Source organism: Schistocerca nitens, chromosome 11, assembly GCF_023898315.1.
Source record: "Schistocerca nitens isolate TAMUIC-IGC-003100 chromosome 11, iqSchNite1.1, whole genome shotgun sequence".
Classification (NCBI taxonomy): Eukaryota; Metazoa; Arthropoda; class Insecta; order Orthoptera; family Acrididae; genus Schistocerca; species Schistocerca nitens.
In genome coordinates, this window is record NC_064624.1 from 125,820,914 (window position 1) to 125,839,160 (window position 18,247).

At 46.4% G+C, this 18,247-nt stretch overlaps 1 protein-coding gene and 1 non-coding gene across 2 annotated transcripts in view; one reads left to right on the forward strand and one right to left on the reverse strand.

The window, feature by feature from the left end:
- LOC126212702 (uncharacterized) overlaps positions 1-18,247 on the reverse strand; it is a 901,304-nt gene that overhangs the window by 223,674 nt on the left and 659,383 nt on the right. The gene's annotated exons all lie outside the window — the stretch shown is intronic.
- Positions 3,506-3,580, forward strand: Trnat-ugu (transfer RNA threonine (anticodon UGU)). Its single transcript has one exon. It is a non-coding gene; the product is annotated as a tRNA-Thr (tRNA).

An 18,247-nucleotide genomic window follows, 5' to 3' on the forward strand; every position in this document is an offset into this window, starting at 1 on the left:
AGTGCCGCAACACGACGTGGCATGGACTCGACTAATGTCCGAAGTAGTGCTGGAGGGAATTGACACCACGAATCCTGCAGGCGTGTCCATAAATCCGTAAGAGAACGAGGGGGTGGGGATCTCTTCTGAACAGCACATTGCTAGACGTCCCAGATATGCTCAATAATGTTCACGACTGGGGAATTTGGTGGCCAACGGAAGTTTAAAAAAAAACAGTGTTCCTGGAGCCGCTCTGTAGCAATTCTGGACATGTGGGGTGTCGCATTGTCCTGCTGGAATTCTCGTAGTCCGTCGGAATGAACAATCGATATGAATAGATGTAGGTGGTCAGACAGGATGCTTATGTATGTGTCACCTGTCAGATTTGTATCTAGACGTATCAGGGGTCGCACATCACTCCACCTGCACACGCCCCACACCACTACAGAGCCTCCACTACAACAGCCTTCTACTGACATGCACTGTCCATGGATTCATGAAGTTCCCTCCATACCCGTACATGCCCATCTGCCTGATACAAGTTGAAACAAGACTCGTCCGACCAGGCAACGTGTTTCCAGTCACCAACAACCCAATATCAGTGTTGACCAGCAGTTCGCACCACAGTGAGGCAACCGACTGTTACACATCGGTTACTTCAAGGACAGCTCCCAACTAGACGCCCTGCAGCCTGCGTTGCACTGACCCCAAACCACCGCCGGTTTCGACTTCAGTGGTGTCAAGCGAGAGCACACTGGAGGCCAGGCTGGAGGTCTGCTTTGTTTTGTGATGATAGCTGGGTCTGCCTCGGCGCCAGACTTGGTTAGGAGCAGCCCAGTTAAGGGACCCAACCAACCTGTCTGCGTGCTGGACACACTGGATTTCGTATGACAGCAGGAGCCCTCCCGTGGTTATCCCACACACCCTGACTGGAATTTGTACGTCAATCTGCTGATTCGACCTGTTGTACAGCCATTCGCGAACGGCAATCCAGCGGATGTTTTCCAACATGATAACGCTCGTCCACGTAGCCCTGTTGTAACCCGACATGATCTATACTGTGTCGACATGTCGCCTTGGCCTTCTCGACCACCAGATCTGTCTCCAGTCGACCGTATATGGGACATCATCGGACGACAAATGTAGCGTCATCCACAAACAGTATCAACCATCCCTGCATTGACCGACCAAGTGCAACAGGCGCGCAATTCCATCCCACAAACTGCCGTCCGGCACTTCTATAACAAAATGCATGCCCGTTTGCATGTTACCATTCACCATTCTGGTGGTTACACCGATTATTAATTTGAAAGCATTTCACAATTGCAATAACTTATCTCGCGCTTAGATCTGTAATCTTGCAGTGTTACTCACTGTTACCTTGACAAATGTATTCCTTAAATTTCATTACTCTGCCATAATTATTTTCTTGTGTAGCAATTTTTTTTCCGTCAGTATACACAGGGTGGTCCATTGATCGTGACCGGGCCAAATATCTCACGAAATAAGCGTCAAACGAAAGAACTACAAAGGACGAAACTTGTCTAGCTTGAAGTGGGCAACCAGATGGCGCTATGGTTGGCCCGCTAGATGCACTGCCATTGGTCAAACAGATATGAACTGCGTTTTTTTTTAAATAGGAACCCCCATTTTTTATTACATATTCGTGTAGTGCATAAAGAAATATGAATGTTTTAGTTGGACCACTTTTGTCGCTTTGTGATAGATGGCTTCTTTCCTGAGATACTTGTCCCGGTCACGGTCAATGGTCCACCCTGTATATGGGTCTTAGTGGCATAAGAAACAGAACTCAAAACGCAACTCAGAGTTTTAAGAGCTGTCCTGGTAGGACTAAATAGTCTGGAAACAGGTGCGTCGAGACTGTTGGAAGCAGAGAAGTTGGTGTTGGAAGCCAGCAAAGGAGAAAGAACAAGAAGTCTGAAAAGGAAAAGGTGGGAGAGAGAGAGAGGAATACCAGAAACAAGGTGACTATGGACGTCGGACACGTTGGTGTTACACATGTTGGAGAAATACGTTTTAACTTCAAATACAACTTCCTGAAAGTTCACATTTCTGATGTTCTGGTACGAATTGCTTCAGAACTATTAAAGTTAGAGAGCGGAAATTTTGCATAATGTCTCAAAACATACTTAACTGAAAGGCTGACTAGTTTTTTTTTTTTTTGAAGTTAATGAATTAATTACTGAAATTTCTGATAATTATTTTAAAAAATTTGAATTAAAAGAAATGACACCGACATCTTTTTAAAAGTCAACTTTAAAGAAGATAGGCTGAAGAACTTCCAGCAAAAAATCAAGCTCCAACTATGTTTTTATTGTGAGATATGTGTACACGTGGTGTGCATAAATAATTAAGGTGCTTTGTTTCGCTCAATGCAATTCATAGTTAAAAAAAGCGTAAGAACAAAAGCTGTGCTTCATACAACAAAATATTCCCAAAAGATCTCTTAAAAGATAAGCATGAGATGGGCTTACAGCTCTTATTCTGTGAGCTATACTACATGGTCGTTCAAACTGATGGACCCATTTTCAAAACATCGTATTTATTCAAGTACAAATCCAAACTGAACAAGCTTTATACCAATGAAAAGAGGAAGTTTTAAAGGTTTTTTTTCATAATGTTCGATATCAAATCGGCAACGGCCTTGCCGCAGTGGATACACCGGTTCCGTTCAGATCAGTAAAGTTAAGCGCTGTCGGACGTGGCCGGCACTTGGATGGATGACCGTCCGGGCCACCATGCGCTGTTGCCATTTTTCGTGGTGCACTCAGCCTCGTGATGCCAATTCAGGAGCTACTCGACCGAATAGTAGCGGTTCCGGTCAAGAAAACCACCGTAACGACCGGGAGAGCGGTGTGCTGACCACACGCCCCTCCTATCCGCATCTTCATCTGAGGATGACATGGCGGTCGGATGGTCCCGATGGGTCACTTGTGGCCTGGAGTGCTTTTCTGATATCAAATTAGTAAATTTTATAATTTGAAATAATTTGATTTAACTGGTTTTAATAGTTATTTAATAATTATAAATGACTATATATGACGGTAGTATCTGTTCCCGAAAGAACAGTTACCGTCGATGACCATGCAGCTTTGCTCGAAATGAAATGATAATTAAATAGACACCCTAGCTGCAAGCACACATTTTCAACATGCCCCCAATGAAGTGTATCAACGCCTGCTTGCAGCTAGGGTGTCTATTTAATTATCATTTCATTTCGAGCAAAGCTGCATGGTCATCGACGGTAACTGTTCTTTCGGGAACAGATACTACCGTCATATATAGTTAAAAATATGGGTTCCCGGCCTTTGACCTTCTTGTGCGAACGCACACGCTATGCCCGAACTCTTACGGGGCTTGGTAGATTAATCTGCCACGAGTAATGAGTATGATGGGAAAACATCTATTAGACGCACTGCGAATGTAGTGGTGTGGACATGTTGGGAATGTGGATTTCACGGGGAGCGTGCAAGGGATAAGTCCCTGCAGACGCACTATCCTCTGTGCCCGCGGTGGCTCAGATGGATAGAGCGTCTGCCATGTAAGCAGGAGATCCCGGGTTCGAGTCCCGGTCGGGGCACACATTTTCAACATGTCCCCAATGAAGTGTATCAACGCCTGCTTGCAGCTAGGGTGTCTATTTAATTATCAATTATAAATGAGATAAACGTTATAAATGTTCAATGTGGCCATCGTTGGCTGCACGGCTAACACCGACTCGTCCCACACACGCGGAAACTGTATCTGCTGTTATTGGGTTCAAGTGGCTCTGAGCACTATGGGACCCAACTTCTGAGGTCATCTGTCCCCTAGAACTTAGAACTGCTTAAACCTAACTAACCTAAGGACATCACACACATCCGAGGCAGGATTCGAACCTGCGACCGTAGCGGTCGCGCGGTTCCAGACTGTAGCGCCTAGAACCGCTCGGCCACCCCGGACGGCTGTTACTGGGCGCTCGGCAGCAGTGATCCGGTTCTGCAAATCATTCAGAGTGGTTGGTAGAGGTGGGACGTAAACAGCTTGCTTTACACAACCCCGTAATAAATAGTAGCAGGGTGCGAGACCAGGAGATCTCGGTGGCCAGAAGTGCAGAGCAAGGTCCTCGAGTCCCCTGCGACTGATCCAGAGCTGAGGAAGGGACTCATTCAAAAAGCCCCGTACGTCAGCGTGCCAACGGGGCGGAACTCCATGCTGCTGGAAAATGGAGTCCTGGGAATCCTCCATAACTTGAGGGTTCAAAATGGTTCAAATGGCTCTGACCACTATGGGACCCAACTTCTGAGGTTATCTGTCCCCTAGACCTTAGAACTGCTTAAACCTAACTAACCTAAGGACATCACACACATCCGAGGCAGGATTCGAATCTGCGACCGTAGCGGTCGCGCGGTTCCAGACTGTAGCGCCTAGAACCGCTCGGCCACCCCGGGCGGCTGTCACTGGGTGCTCGGCAGGAGTGATCCGGTTCTGCAAATCATTCAGAGTGGTTGGTAGAGGTGGGACGTAAACAGCTTGCTTTACACAACCCCGTAATAAATAGTAGCAGGGTGCGAGACCAGGAGATCTCGGTGGCCAGAAGTGCAGAGCAAGGTCCTCGAGTCCCCTGCGACTGATCCAGAGCTGAGGAAGGGACTCATTCAAAAAGCCCCGTACGTCAGCGTGCCAACGGGGCGGAACTCCATGCTGCTGGAAAATGGAGTCCTGGGAATCCTCCATAACTTGAGGGTTCAAAATGGTTCAAATGGCTCTGACCACTATGGGACCCAACTTCTGAGGTTATCTGTCCCCTAGACCTTAGAACTGCTTAAACCTAACTAACCTAAGGACATCACACACATCCGAGGCAGGATTCGAATCTGCGACCGTAGCGGTCGCGCGGTTCCAGACTGTAGCGCCTAGAACCGCTCGGCCACCCCGGGCGGCTGTCACTGGGTGCTCGGCAGGAGTGATCCGGTTCTGCAAATCATTCAGAGTGGTTGGTAGAGGTGGGATGTAAAAAGCTTGCTTTACACAACCCCGTAATAAATAGTAGCAGGGCGCGAGACCAGGAGATCTCGGTGGCCAGAAGTGCAGAGCAAGGTCCTCGAGTCCCCTGCGGCTGATCCAGAGCTGAGGAAGGGACTCATTCAAAAAGCCCCGTACGTCAGCGTGCCAACGGGGCGGAACTCCATGCTGCTGGAAAATGGAGTCCTGGGAATCCTCCATAACTTGAGGGTTCAAAATGGTTCAAATGGCTCTGACCACTATGGGACCCAACTTCTGAGGTTATCTGTCCCCTAGACCTTAGAACTGCTTAAACCTAACTAACCTAAGGACATCACACACATCCGAGGCAGGATTCGAATCTGCGACCGTAGCGGTCGCGCGGTTCCAGACTGTAGCGCCTAGAACCGCTTGGCCACCCCGGGCGGCTGTTACTGGGTGCTCGGCAGGAGTGATCCGGTTCTGCAAATCATTCAGAGTGGTTGGTAGAGGTGGGATGTAAAAAGCTTGCTTTACACAACCCCGTAATAAATAGTAGCAGGGCGCGAGACCAGGAGATCTCGGTGGCCAGAAGTGCAGAGCAAGGTCCTCGAGTCCCCTGCGGCTGATCCAGAGCTGAGGAAGGGACTCATTCAAAAAGCCCCGTACGTCAGCGTGCCAACGGGGCGGAACTCCATGCTGCTGGAAAATGGAGTCCTGGGAATCCTCCATAACTTGAGGGTTCAAAATGGTTCAAATGGCTCTGAGCACTATGGGACCCAACTTCTGAGGTTATCTGTCCCCTAGACCTTAGAACTGCTTAAACCTAACTAACCTAAGGACATCACACACATCCGAGGCAGGATTCGAATCTGCGACCGTAGCGGTCGCGCGGTTCCAGACTGTAGCGCCTAGAACCGCTCGGCCACCCCGGGCGGCTGTTACTGGGTGCTCGGCAGGAGTGATCCGGTTCTGCAAATCATTCAGAGTGGTTGGTAGAGGTGGGATGTAAAAAGCTTGCTTTACACAACCCCGTAATAAATAGTAGCAGGGCACGAGACCAGGAGATCTCGGTGGCCAGAAGTGCAGAGCAAGGTCCTCGAGTCCCCTGCGGCTGATCCAGAGCTGAGGAAGGGACTCATTCAAAAAGCCCCGTACGTCAGCGTGCCAACGGGGCGGAACTCCATGCTGCTGGAAAATGGAGTCCTGGGAATCCTCCATAACTTGAGGGTTCAAAATGGTTCAAATGGCTCTGAGCACTATGGGACCCAACTTCTGAGGTTATCTGTCCCCTAGACCTTAGAACTGCTTAAACCTAACTAACCTAAGGACATCACACACATCCGAGGCAGGATTCGAATCTGCGACCGTAGCGGTCGCGCGGTTCCAGACTGTAGCGCCTAGAACCGCTTGGCCACCCCGGGCGGCTGTTACTGGGTGCTCGGCAGGAGTGATCCGGTTCTGCAAATCATTCAGAGTGGTTGGTAGAGGTGGGATGTAAAAAGCTTGCTTTACACAACCCCGTAATAAATAGTAGCAGGGCGCGAGACCAGGAGATCTCGGTGGCCAGAAGTGCAGAGCAAGGTCCTCGAGTCCCCTGCGGCTGATCCAGAGCTGAGGAAGGGACTCATTCAAAAAGCCCCGTACGTCAGCGTGCCAACGGGGCGGAACTCCATGCTGCTGGAAAATGGAGTCCTGGGAATCCTCCATAACTTGAGGGTTCAAAATGGTTCAAATGGCTCTGAGCACTATGGGACCCAACTTCTGAGGTTATCTGTCCCCTAGACCTTAGAACTGCTTAAACCTAACTAACCTAAGGACATCACACACATCCGAGGCAGGATTCGAATCTGCGACCGTAGCGGTCGCGCGGTTCCAGACTGTAGCGCCTAGAACCGCTCGGCCACCCCGGGCGGCTGTTACTGGGTGCTCGGCAGGAGTGATCCGGTTCTGCAAATCATTCAGAGTGGTTGGTAGAGGTGGGATGTAAAAAGCTTGCTTTACACAACCCCGTAATAAATAGTAGCAGGGCGCGAGACCAGGAGATCTCGGTGGCCAGAAGTGCAGAGCAAGGTCCTCGAGTCCCCTGCGGCTGATCCAGAGCTGAGGAAGGGACTCATTCAAAAAGCCCCGTACGTCAGCGTGCCAACGGGGCGGAACTCCATGCTGCTGGAAAATGGAGTCCTGGGAATCCTCCATAACTTGAGGGTTCAAAATGGTTCAAATGGCTCTGAGCACTATGGGACCCAACTTCTGAGGTTATCTGTCCCCTAGACCTTAGAACGGCTTAAACCTAACTAACCTAAGGACATCACACACATCCGAGGCAGGATTCGAATCTGCGACCGTAGCGGTCGCGCGGTTCCAGACTGTAGCGCCTAGAACCGCTCGGCCACCCCGGGCGGCTGTTACTGGGTGCTCGGCAGGAGTGATCCGGTTCTGCAAATCATTCAGAGTGGTTGGTAGAGGTGGGACGTAAACAGCTTGCTTTACACAACCCCGTAATAAATAGTAGCAGGGTGCGAGACCAGGAGATCTCGGAGGCCAGAAGTGCAGAGCAAGGTCCTCGAGTCCCCTGCGACTGATCCAGAGCTGAGGAAGGGACTCATTCAAAAAGCCCCGTACGTCAGCGTGCCAACGGGGCGGAACTCCATGCTGCTGGAAAATGGAGTCCTGGGAATCCTCCATAACTTGAGGGTTCAAAATGGTTCAAATGGCTCTGAGCACTATGGGACCCAACTTCTGAGGTTATCTGTCCCCTAGACCTTAGAACTACTTAAACCTAACTAACCTAAGGACATCACACACATCCGAGGCAGGATTCGAATCTGCGACCGTAGCGGTCGCGCGGTTCCAGACTGTAGAGCCTAGAACCGCTCGGCCACCCCGGGCGGCTGTTACTGGGTGCTCGGCAGGAGTGATCCGGTTCTGCAAATCATTCAGAGTGGTTGGTAGAGGTGGGATGTAAAAAGCTTGCTTTACACAACCCCGTAATAAATAGCAGCAGGGTGCGAGACCAGGAGATCTCGGTGGCCAGAAGTGCAGAGCAAGGTCCTCGAGTCCCCTGCGGCTGATCCAGAGCTGAGGAAGGGACTCATTCAAAAAGCCCCGTACGTCAGCGTGCCAACGGGGCGGAACTCCATGCTGCTGGAAAATGGAGTCCTGGGAATCCTCCATAACTTGAGGGTTCAAAATGGTTCAAATGGCTCTGAGCACTATCGGACTAAACTTCTATCGTCATCAGTACCCTAGAACTTAGAACTACTTAAACGTAACTAACCTAAGGACACCACACAACACCCAGTCATCACGAGGCAGAGAAAATCCCTGACCCCGCCGGGAATCGAACCCGGGAACCCGGGCGTGGGAACGCTACCGCAGGACCACGAGCTGCGGACATAACTTGAGGGAACAGCCATTGTTCCAACATGTCCAGGTACCTCATTCCCATTAGAGTTTCTAACAATCCTACCACAACAAATGTCACAGGTACCTGATTCCATTAGAGTTTCTAAGAATCCTACCACAACAAAGGTCAAAAATTAATTATGATTGTAGTGTCGCTCCTGCTGCCAAATATTGCATTTTCGGGCAACAACAAAGTTATATTATGTGGCAGGTGTCATTAGAGCACAGTTAATAGTCATCTCTTGAAATAATGGATAAACTAGGCTCTCATCCACGCTGGTCTCGTGAACTCATGGCTCAGTCGTCGAAAATGTAGGTAGTGGGAGATGATTCCAAGCTCGGATGCAAAGAGGCCTAGGTGTTATTCTGTGATATTCAAAAATTTTATAGATGTGTTTGATAAACCATTCTTGAAGATTAAACTTTTGCAAGTTAGCACAATGGTGATGTAAAAAGTAATCAGAACTCCGAATTTAAGTTACACTTCTTTTTTATTACTTTTGTTGCAGTATCACGTAACTCGTTCCAAAACATCACTTCACAATATAAAACACACTCGAAAATATCTTCCTCACTGTTAAAGTTCACATTTCATAAACTGACTACAATTTGCGTCTTTTTAACATGACGACCAAAGCTTGACTCTCTAACGATCGCTTACACGCCCAAAAATCAGAGTTACGAGTACGTCAAAGATCATAGTGACAAAAGAAAGAATACACATAAGAATAATATCATTGCAACATAAACATATCGATATATCAAAGCACCTCTACATTAATGAAATCAAATCTGAATGTTGTCTCAGAAATATGTTAACTATTTTACAGAAACACAGTAGAATATTGCTGGTATCGAGAGGCTGAGGTGAGGTGCTGTAATGGGTACGTAATTCAAGTACCATTACAAGTTGTTCCCGCAAAGAAAAATGATCTATATACGTTTGTACGGTGCAGAACACGTTGATCTTCGGTGAGTCTCTTTCGTGTTACAACGGTGCACGTGGATTTTCTAAACCCCATATACGAACACTATGTCTGTCGACTTTTCCACTTACAAGGGGAGGCCGCCAATTGTGAAATTCAGATTCGATTCATACTGCGCATAATAAAAGCTCATGGCCAGAGGTGTAATGTGGCAAAGCACCAAGATGCACTTCTCAGCCGTTGTCGAGAAAATCGACAGTTAAAGGAAACCGTTGCCGTGAAATACTCTCTACGATCATTAATTTTCTACAGCGTCGTGGCGCAGCGGCACGCGGACGGGTTCATAATCCGAAGGTCGCCGGATCGAATCTCGCGCCATGCAACATTTTTTTTTTAGTATTAGTTTATTGTAATTTTTATATATATATATATATATATATATATATATATATATATATATATATATATGAATTACAATTCATTAATAGTTTATATATATTAATGAATTGCTTATCCATGTTGGTGAAGGCGGATCGCTCTCCAATTGAACCGCCTCCATTTTTCCGTTTGTTTAACAGGGTGTACCAAAGCTCTCACGTCCGCACTGATTTTCGGCGCTTGGGACCGCATCTACCTTCTTTCGAAGTTAGCGGACAACTACGCTGTTATGCGGCGGCTCGTTTCGGCCCATTCAACATCTGTCCTTCAAGTGTAACGAGCGAGTAACGGAGTTTATATTTCATACCTGCCACAGCTAATTTGTGTTCGTGGGGTTTCTATTCTAATTCGAACGTTTGACTTACGCTATACGTATTCGTTTCGGAATATCGTTTCTACGTCTTCCATTAACTATACGTGGTTAACATTATGAATACAATTAATAACATTGGTGAAATACAACTTTGTTTGCGGAAAACATAATGATGTTCGAAGGCCCCCATTTTTCCTCGACAAACGAAAAAAAATACTTAAAAAAAAAGTTGCATGGCGCGAGATTCGATCCGGCGACCTTCAGATTACGAACCCGAGCGCTTACCGCTGCGCCACGACGCTGTAGAATACTACTTAGTCGTCGAGAGTATTTCACCGCAACGGTTTCTTTTAACTGTCGATTTTCTCGACAACGGCTGAGAAGTGCATCTTGGTGCTTTGCCACATTACACCTCTGGCCATGAGCTTTTTTTATGCGCAGTATGAATTGAATCTGAATTTCACAATTGGCCGCCTCCCCTTGTTAGGTGGAACGTCGCTATACACCACTAAAAATTACACGCTGTAGAATTGCGTCATCCCCCATCTTTGCCAGCACATAACCACAAAATGCGAGACGCTTCTCTTTGTCGTTGGGGTTGAGAACCTGCACAAGTTGTAATCGGTAGGACTTGTACAGCAAACGCCGTCTCAGAACTTTCCGTACAGTTGATTGGGGTATTCCAAGTTCTCGTCTGGCTGTATTGGTAGACCTACTGGGACTGCGCACATAACTCTCTCGAATCTGTCGGACATCGTCCTCTGATACACGTGGTCGGCCTGTGCTTTTTCCTTTGCACACACAGTCTGTTTAAATTGCTTAAACCAACTGCTAACGCTTTTGCGAGTTGGTGGTTGAATACCCGCTGCACTGCAATTTGCGACTCACTTCTCGCGAACTCCAGAACGCAGAGAACCTCGCAACTGACAGTGAAACGGAATGACGGCCCTACTGCCTCGCAAAATCTACAGGCCGCCAACGAAAAACACTGAAATTTCCTCTCTCCGTAGGTATAAAGCATGTTTTTGAAAATGGGTCCATCATTTAGAATAAGCCTGTATTTAGATCATCATCATCATCATCATCATCATTTAAGACTGATTATGCCTTTCAGCGTTCAGTCTGGAGCATAGCCCCCCTTATAAAATTCCTCCATGATCCCCTATTCAGTGTTGACATTGGTGCCTCTTCTGATGTTAAACCTGTTACTTCAAAATCATTCTTAACCGAATCCAGGTACCTTCTCCTTTGTGTGCCCCGACTCCTCCTAGCCTCTACTGCTGAACCCATGAGTCTCTTTGGTAACCTTGCTTCTCCCATGCGTGTAACATGACCCCACCATCTAAGCCTGTTCGCCCTGACTGCTACATCTATAGAGTTCATTCCCAGTTTTTCTTTGATTTCCTCACTGAGGACACCCTCCTGCCATTGTTCCCATCTACTAGTACCTGCAATCATCCTAGCTACTTTCATATCCGTAACCTCAACCTTGTTGATAAGGTAACCTGAATCCACCCAGCTTTCGCTCCCATACAACAAAGTTGGTCGAACGATTGAACGGTGCACAGATAACTTAGTCTCGGTACTGACTTCCTTCTTGCAGAAGAGAGTAGATCGTAGCTGAGCGCTCACTGCATTAGCTTTGCTACACCTCGCTTCCAGTTCTTTCACTATGTTGCCATCCTGTCAGAATATGCGACCCAAGTACTTGAAACCGTCCACCTGTTCTAACTTTGTTCCTCCTATTTGGCACTCAATTCGTTTATATCTCTTTCCCACTGACATTACTTTCGTTTTGGAGATGCTAATCTTCATACCATAGTCCTTACATTTCTGATCTAGCTCTGAAATATTACTTTGCAAACTTTCAATCGAATCTGCCATCACAACTGAGTCATCCGCATATGCGAGACTGCTTATTTTGTGTTCGCATATCTTAATCTCACCCAGCCAGTCTATTGTTTTCAACATATGATCCATAAATAATATGAACAACAGTGGAGACAGGTTGCAGCCTTGCCTTACCCCTGAAACTACTCTGAACCATGAACTCAATTTACCGTCAACTCTAACTGCTGCCTGACTATCCATGTAAAGACCTTTAATTGCTTGCAAAAGTTTGCCTCCTATTCCGTAATCTCGTAGAACAGACAATAACTTCCTCCTAGGAACACGGTCATATGCCTTTTCTAGATCTATAAAGCATAGATACAATTCCCTGTTCCACTCATAACACTTCTGTATTTAGAGAACCGACAAAATTTTTCAAGAAATCCCGTTGTCTACACGAACTACTCAGCTTAAAAGGTTCCAGAATTATTGAAGGTGAATACCTTAGCTCTTTCGCCACGTCTACCTAATTTGTACAGCATCACGTTGAAACAAACGGTGCCAGTATAATGTATGGTTGTTGTGAGGGGCCTGAGGTCTGGTTAGCTACATTTTGACACAGAGAGCTATTGACGCACTGCATTATTAAACGGGCTTCGATATTGACTGGAGGGCACTCCCCAGTCATGAAACAGAGTCCACAATGAAGGTGCTCTCTTTCACTGACGCTGTCCCCGTCCTAAATTATGCAGGCAGCTATCAGTAGGTACTCTGATTAATACAAGCATTCGATACGATATGGATGCGGATAAATGAGTGCAAGAGGGGTTCCTCACCAACATGTTACTTGCTTATGTCGCTCAGTTGCTGAATGTTTCTTTGTACTCACGAGTTTATTTTATTTTCGAGATCTAAAAATTGCTCCGTAGCAAAAAAAATGGTTCAAATGGCTCTGAGCACTATGGGACTTAACTGCTCAGGTCATCAGTCCCCTAGAACTTAGAACTACTTAAACCTAACTAACCTAAGGACATCACAAACATCCATGCCCGAGGCAGGATTCGAACCTGCGACCGTAGCGGTCACGCGATTCCAGGCTGTAGCGCCTAGAACCGCTCGGCCACTCCGGCCGGCTGCTCCGTAGCAGTCAACGTGAAGATTAAAAGCATACATTAGGAATATCTGTGTTGTCAAGTACAGAGTACATGTGTCTATAGAGTGAGCATAGTTACTGCACATGTTCTTAACATCAGCATCAGTACTGTTGGGCCCTCCCAGCTACAGATCTTCTTGGCATAGGAATTATGTTTTTACAGCAGTACTACTTTTTACAGGGCTAAAAACCATGCCTTGTTAATACGAGCAGTAGTAGTTACTAGTAGTAGAGGCAAAGGTGGATGGATGGGCCCCTGCTGGTATTATGGGCCCCCTACATACAGGTTGTTTCAAAAATGACCGGTATATTTGTAACGGCAATAAAAACTAAACGAGCAGCGATAGAAATACACCGTTTGTTGCAATATGCTTGGGACAACAGTACATTTTCAGGCGGACAAACTTTCGAAATTACAGTAGTTACAATTTTCAACAACAGATGGCGCTGCAAGTGATGCGAAAGATATAGACGACAACGCAGTCTGTGGGTGCCCCATTCTGTACGTGTAGTGCTTAGCTCTGCCTTTTGTCGTTGCAGAGTTATAAATTCCTAAAGTTGTGGTATTCTTTTTGAATCACCCTGTATAACATTTCAGTAGTTATTTATATCCACATGCATAATTTAAACAACATCGTTCAAAAGTCCACGGGTAACTGAAACATGTATAAACAGTCAAAGAATTTCCATGATAGATACAATATTCTATATAAGCAACACTACAAATTGACATAGAAATATCGATACAGATACAAAATAGGTCGAAAATAGATGTTACAAGCTGGCAACCGTAAGCGAACATTTCGTGTAAAAAAAAATGGTTCAAATGGCTCTGAGCACTATGGGACTTAACTTCTGACATCATCAGCCCCCTAGAACTTAGAACTACTTAAACTTAACTAACCCAAGGACATCACACACATCCATGCCCGAGGCAGGATTCGAACCTGCGACCGTAGCAGTCGCGCGATTCCAGACTGTAGCGCCTAGAACAGCTCGGCCACAGCGGCCGGCATTTCGTCTCAAGTTGTTCGCCAGGACGTGATCTTTCACCGCTAGACAAGAGCAGCAAAGACTTCCAAACACCGTGTATGTAGCAGTCTGAGTCATCAGCTGCGTGTTTTTTACGCTTTCCAACCGATTGTGGTTATTTTACCGTAAGAAAGGAGAAGAACACACCAGCCAGACACAATTCCGCTACTTTTCATTATTCTTCCAGATTTCGGCTATAAACAACCATCTTCAGTGCATTTTCGTTACAATTCAACAGACTCGCGCAGTTCATGTCACCACATGTTCTGCCCGTTGAACTGTGACGACAATGCACTGAACATGGCTGTTTATAGCCGAAATCTAGATTTGCGAGAAGAATAAAAAGTAACGCGACCGACTGCTGTGTGCCTCTCCTTCCTTATAGTCTACGGTCGCTGTGCACAACGCCACCTGATGCAATCAACGTTCGTATTTTACAACTGTCTTCAAGCTCCAGACGTACCTCTACATACATTCTCCGCAAGCTACCATACGGTGCAAGGCAGAGGGTACCTTATACCGCTGCTACGCATTCCCTTTCCGGTTCCGCTCACAAATGGACCAAGGAAAAGCGAGAGTCTATATGCCCCTGTACAAGCCTCTTGTATTTGCATTCTTGACATGAAATGTGCATTGGCGACAGTACAATAGCTCTGCAGTCAGCCGCAAAACACCAGTTCTCTACAAATTTTCTCAATACCGTTTCGCGAAAAAAAAATCGTATTCCATCGATTACACAAAGTGTTTGCATGATGCTAGCGTGTAAACAAACCTGCCGGTAACGAATGTCACTGCGCCTCTGGACTGCTCCGATGTTTCCCTTTAATCCCAACTTGTGGGCTCCCAAACACTCGAGCAGCACTCAAGAATCGGTCGAACAAGTGCTGCGTACATAGTTTCGTTTATGGGTGAAATACTACTTCCTAGAATTCTCACAGCAAACCGAAGTCCACCACTCGTCTTCCATTCAAATGATTTTACATTCGCGTTCCATTTGAGGTCCCTTTCCAATGTTACATCTAAGTATTTAATACTTTGTTGTTGTTGTGGTCTTCAGTCCTGAGACTGGTTTGATGCAGCTCTCCATACTACTCTATCCTGTGCAAGCTTCTTCATCTCCCAGTACCTACAGCAACCTACATCCTTCTGAATCTGCTTAGTGTATTCATCTCTTGGTCTCCCCCTACGATTTTTACCCTCCATGCTGCCCTCCAATACTAAATTGGTGATCCCTTGATGCCTCAGAACATGTCCTACCAACCGATCCCTTCTTCTGGTCAAGTTCTGCCACAAACTCCTCTTCTCCCCAATCCTATTCAATACCTCCTCATTAGTTACGTGATCTACCCACCTTATCTTCAGCATTCTTCTGTAGCACCACATTTCGAAAGCTTCTATTCTCTTCTTGTCCAAACTATTTACCGTCCACGTTTCACTTCCATACATGGCTACACTCCATACAAATACTTTCAGAAATGACTTCCTGACACTTAAATCTATATTCGATGTTAACAAATTTCTCTTCTTCAGAAACGCTTTCCTTGCCATTGCCAGTCTACATTTTATATCCTCTCTACTTCGACCATCATCAGTTATTTTGCTTCCCAAATAGCAAAACTCCTTTACTACTTTAAGTGTCTCATTTGCTAATCTAATACCCTCAACATCACCTGACTTAATTCGGCTACATTCAATTATCCTCGTTTTGCTTTTGTTGATGTTCATCTTATATCCTCCCTTCAAGACACCATCCATTCCGTTCAACTGCTCTTCCAAGTCCTTTGCTGTCTCTGACAGAATTACAATGTCATCGGCGAACCTCAAGGTTTTTATTTCTTCTCCATGCATTTTAATACCTACTCCGAATTTTTCTTTTGTTTCCTTTACTGCTTGCTCAATATACAGATTGAATAACATCGGGGAGAGGCTACAACCCTGTCTCACTCCTTTCCCAACCACTGCTTCCCTTTCATGCCCCTCGACTCTTATAACTGCAATCTGGTTTCTGTACAAATTGTAAATAGCCTTTCGCTCCCTGTATTTTACCCCAGCCACCTTTAGAATTTGAAAGAGAGTATTCCAGTCAACATTGTCAAAAGCTTTCTCTAAATCTACAAATGCTAGAAACGTAGGTTTGCCTTTCCTTAATCTTTCTTCTAAGATAAGTCGTAAGGTCAGTATTGCCTCACGTGTTCCAGTATTTCTACGGAATCCAAACAGATCTTCCCCGAGGTCGGCTTCTACTAGTTTTTCCATTCGTCTGTAAAGAATTCGTGTTAGTATTTTGCAACTGTGGCTTATTAAACTGATTTTTCGGTAATTCTCACATCTGGTAACACCTGCTTTCTTTGGGATTAGAATTATTATATTCTTCTTGAAGTCTGAGGGTATTTCGCCTGTTTCATACATCTTGCTCAACCAGATGGTAGAGTTTCACTTATGGTGAATGAATGTGAGTGATCAATATTTTACACACCTATCAACAAACAACGGAATTTCGTGTGTAAAAATATTTCACTGTGTCGTAAATCACTAACTTGCTGCATGCTGCAACTCAGTGTTCGACGTTTTTCAGTACACTTTTACTATGGTGCACTAGCAAGCCATTTCGCAGTGACGCAGTGCTGTAATTATTCAGACCGCGACTGAGAAATACGATGTAGTGTAACACCTAAAAAATAGCGCTGTAGGTGTCCCTTTTTTGCCTATAAAGCTCAGTCAGAGCAGACCACGGAGGCTCAAGGCTACCGACCGACCACCATATCATCCTCAGCACCTACACGGCACTAGAAGCTGCTGTGGAGGGGCATGTGGTCAGCACACTACACTCACAGCCATTGTCAACATTTGTGACCGGAGCCGCTACTTCTCAGCCAAGTAGCTCCTCAATAAATGGCCCCACAAGGGCTGAGGGCAACCCACTTGCCAATAGCACTCGGCAGACCCGGACAGTCACCCGCCCAAGTGACAGCTAACCCCTACAATGATTACCTTCACTGATCTTACGGGAGCCGGTGTTACCACTGAGGCAAGGCCGTTGGCGTCATTAGGTCGCTAGTACAGATACGAGGGCAGTTCAATAAGTAATGCAACACATTTTTTTTCTCGGCCAATTTTGGTTGAAAAAACCGGAAATTTCTTGTGGAATATTTTCAAACATTCCCGCTTCGTCTCGTATAGTTTCATTGACTTCCGACAGGTGGTAGCACTGTACGGAGCTGTTAAAATGGCGTCTGTAACGGATGTGCGTTGCAAACAACGGGCAGTGATCGAGTTTCTTTTGGCGGAAAACCAGGGCATCTCAGATATTCGTAGGCGCTTGCAGAATGTCTACGGTGATCTGGCAGTGGACAAAAGCACGGTGAGTCGTTGGGCAAAGCGTGTGTCATCATCGCCGCAAGGTCAAGCGAGACTGTCTGATCTCCCGCATGCGGGCCGGCCGTGCACAGCTGTGACTCCTGCAATGGCGGAGCGTGCGAACACACTCGTTCGAGACGATCGACGGATCACCATCAAACAACTCAGTGCTCAACTTGACTGTTGATAGTGCTGTCACAATTGTTCACCAGTTGGGATATTCAAAGGTTTGTTCCCGCTGGGTCCCTCGTTGTCTAACCGAACACCGTAAAGAGCAAAGGAGAACCATCTGTGCGGAATTGCTTGCTCGTCGTGTGGCTGAGGGTGACAATTTCTTGTCAAAGATTGTTACAGGCGATGAAACATGGGTTCATCACTTCGAACCTGAAACAAAACGGCAATCAATCGAGTGGCGCCACACCCACTCCCCTACCGAGAAAAAGTTTAAAGCCATACCCTCAGCCGGTGAAGTCACGGTTACAGTCTTCTGGGACGCTGAAGGGGTTATTCTGTTCGATGTCCTTCCCCATGGTGCTACTATTCAGAAATTGAAGAAACGACTTCAGCGTGTTCGTAGGCACAAAAATCTGAACGAACTTCTCCTTCTTCGTGACAACGCAAGACCTCACACAAGTCTTCGCACCCGAGAGGAGCTCACAAAACTTCAGTGGACTGTTCTTCCTCATGCACCCTACAGCCCCGATCTCGCACCGTCGGATTTCCATATGTGTGGCCCAATGAAGGACGCAATCCGTGGGAGGCACTACGCGGATGATGAAGAAGTTACTGATGCAGTACGACGTTGGCTCCGACATCGACCAGTGGAAT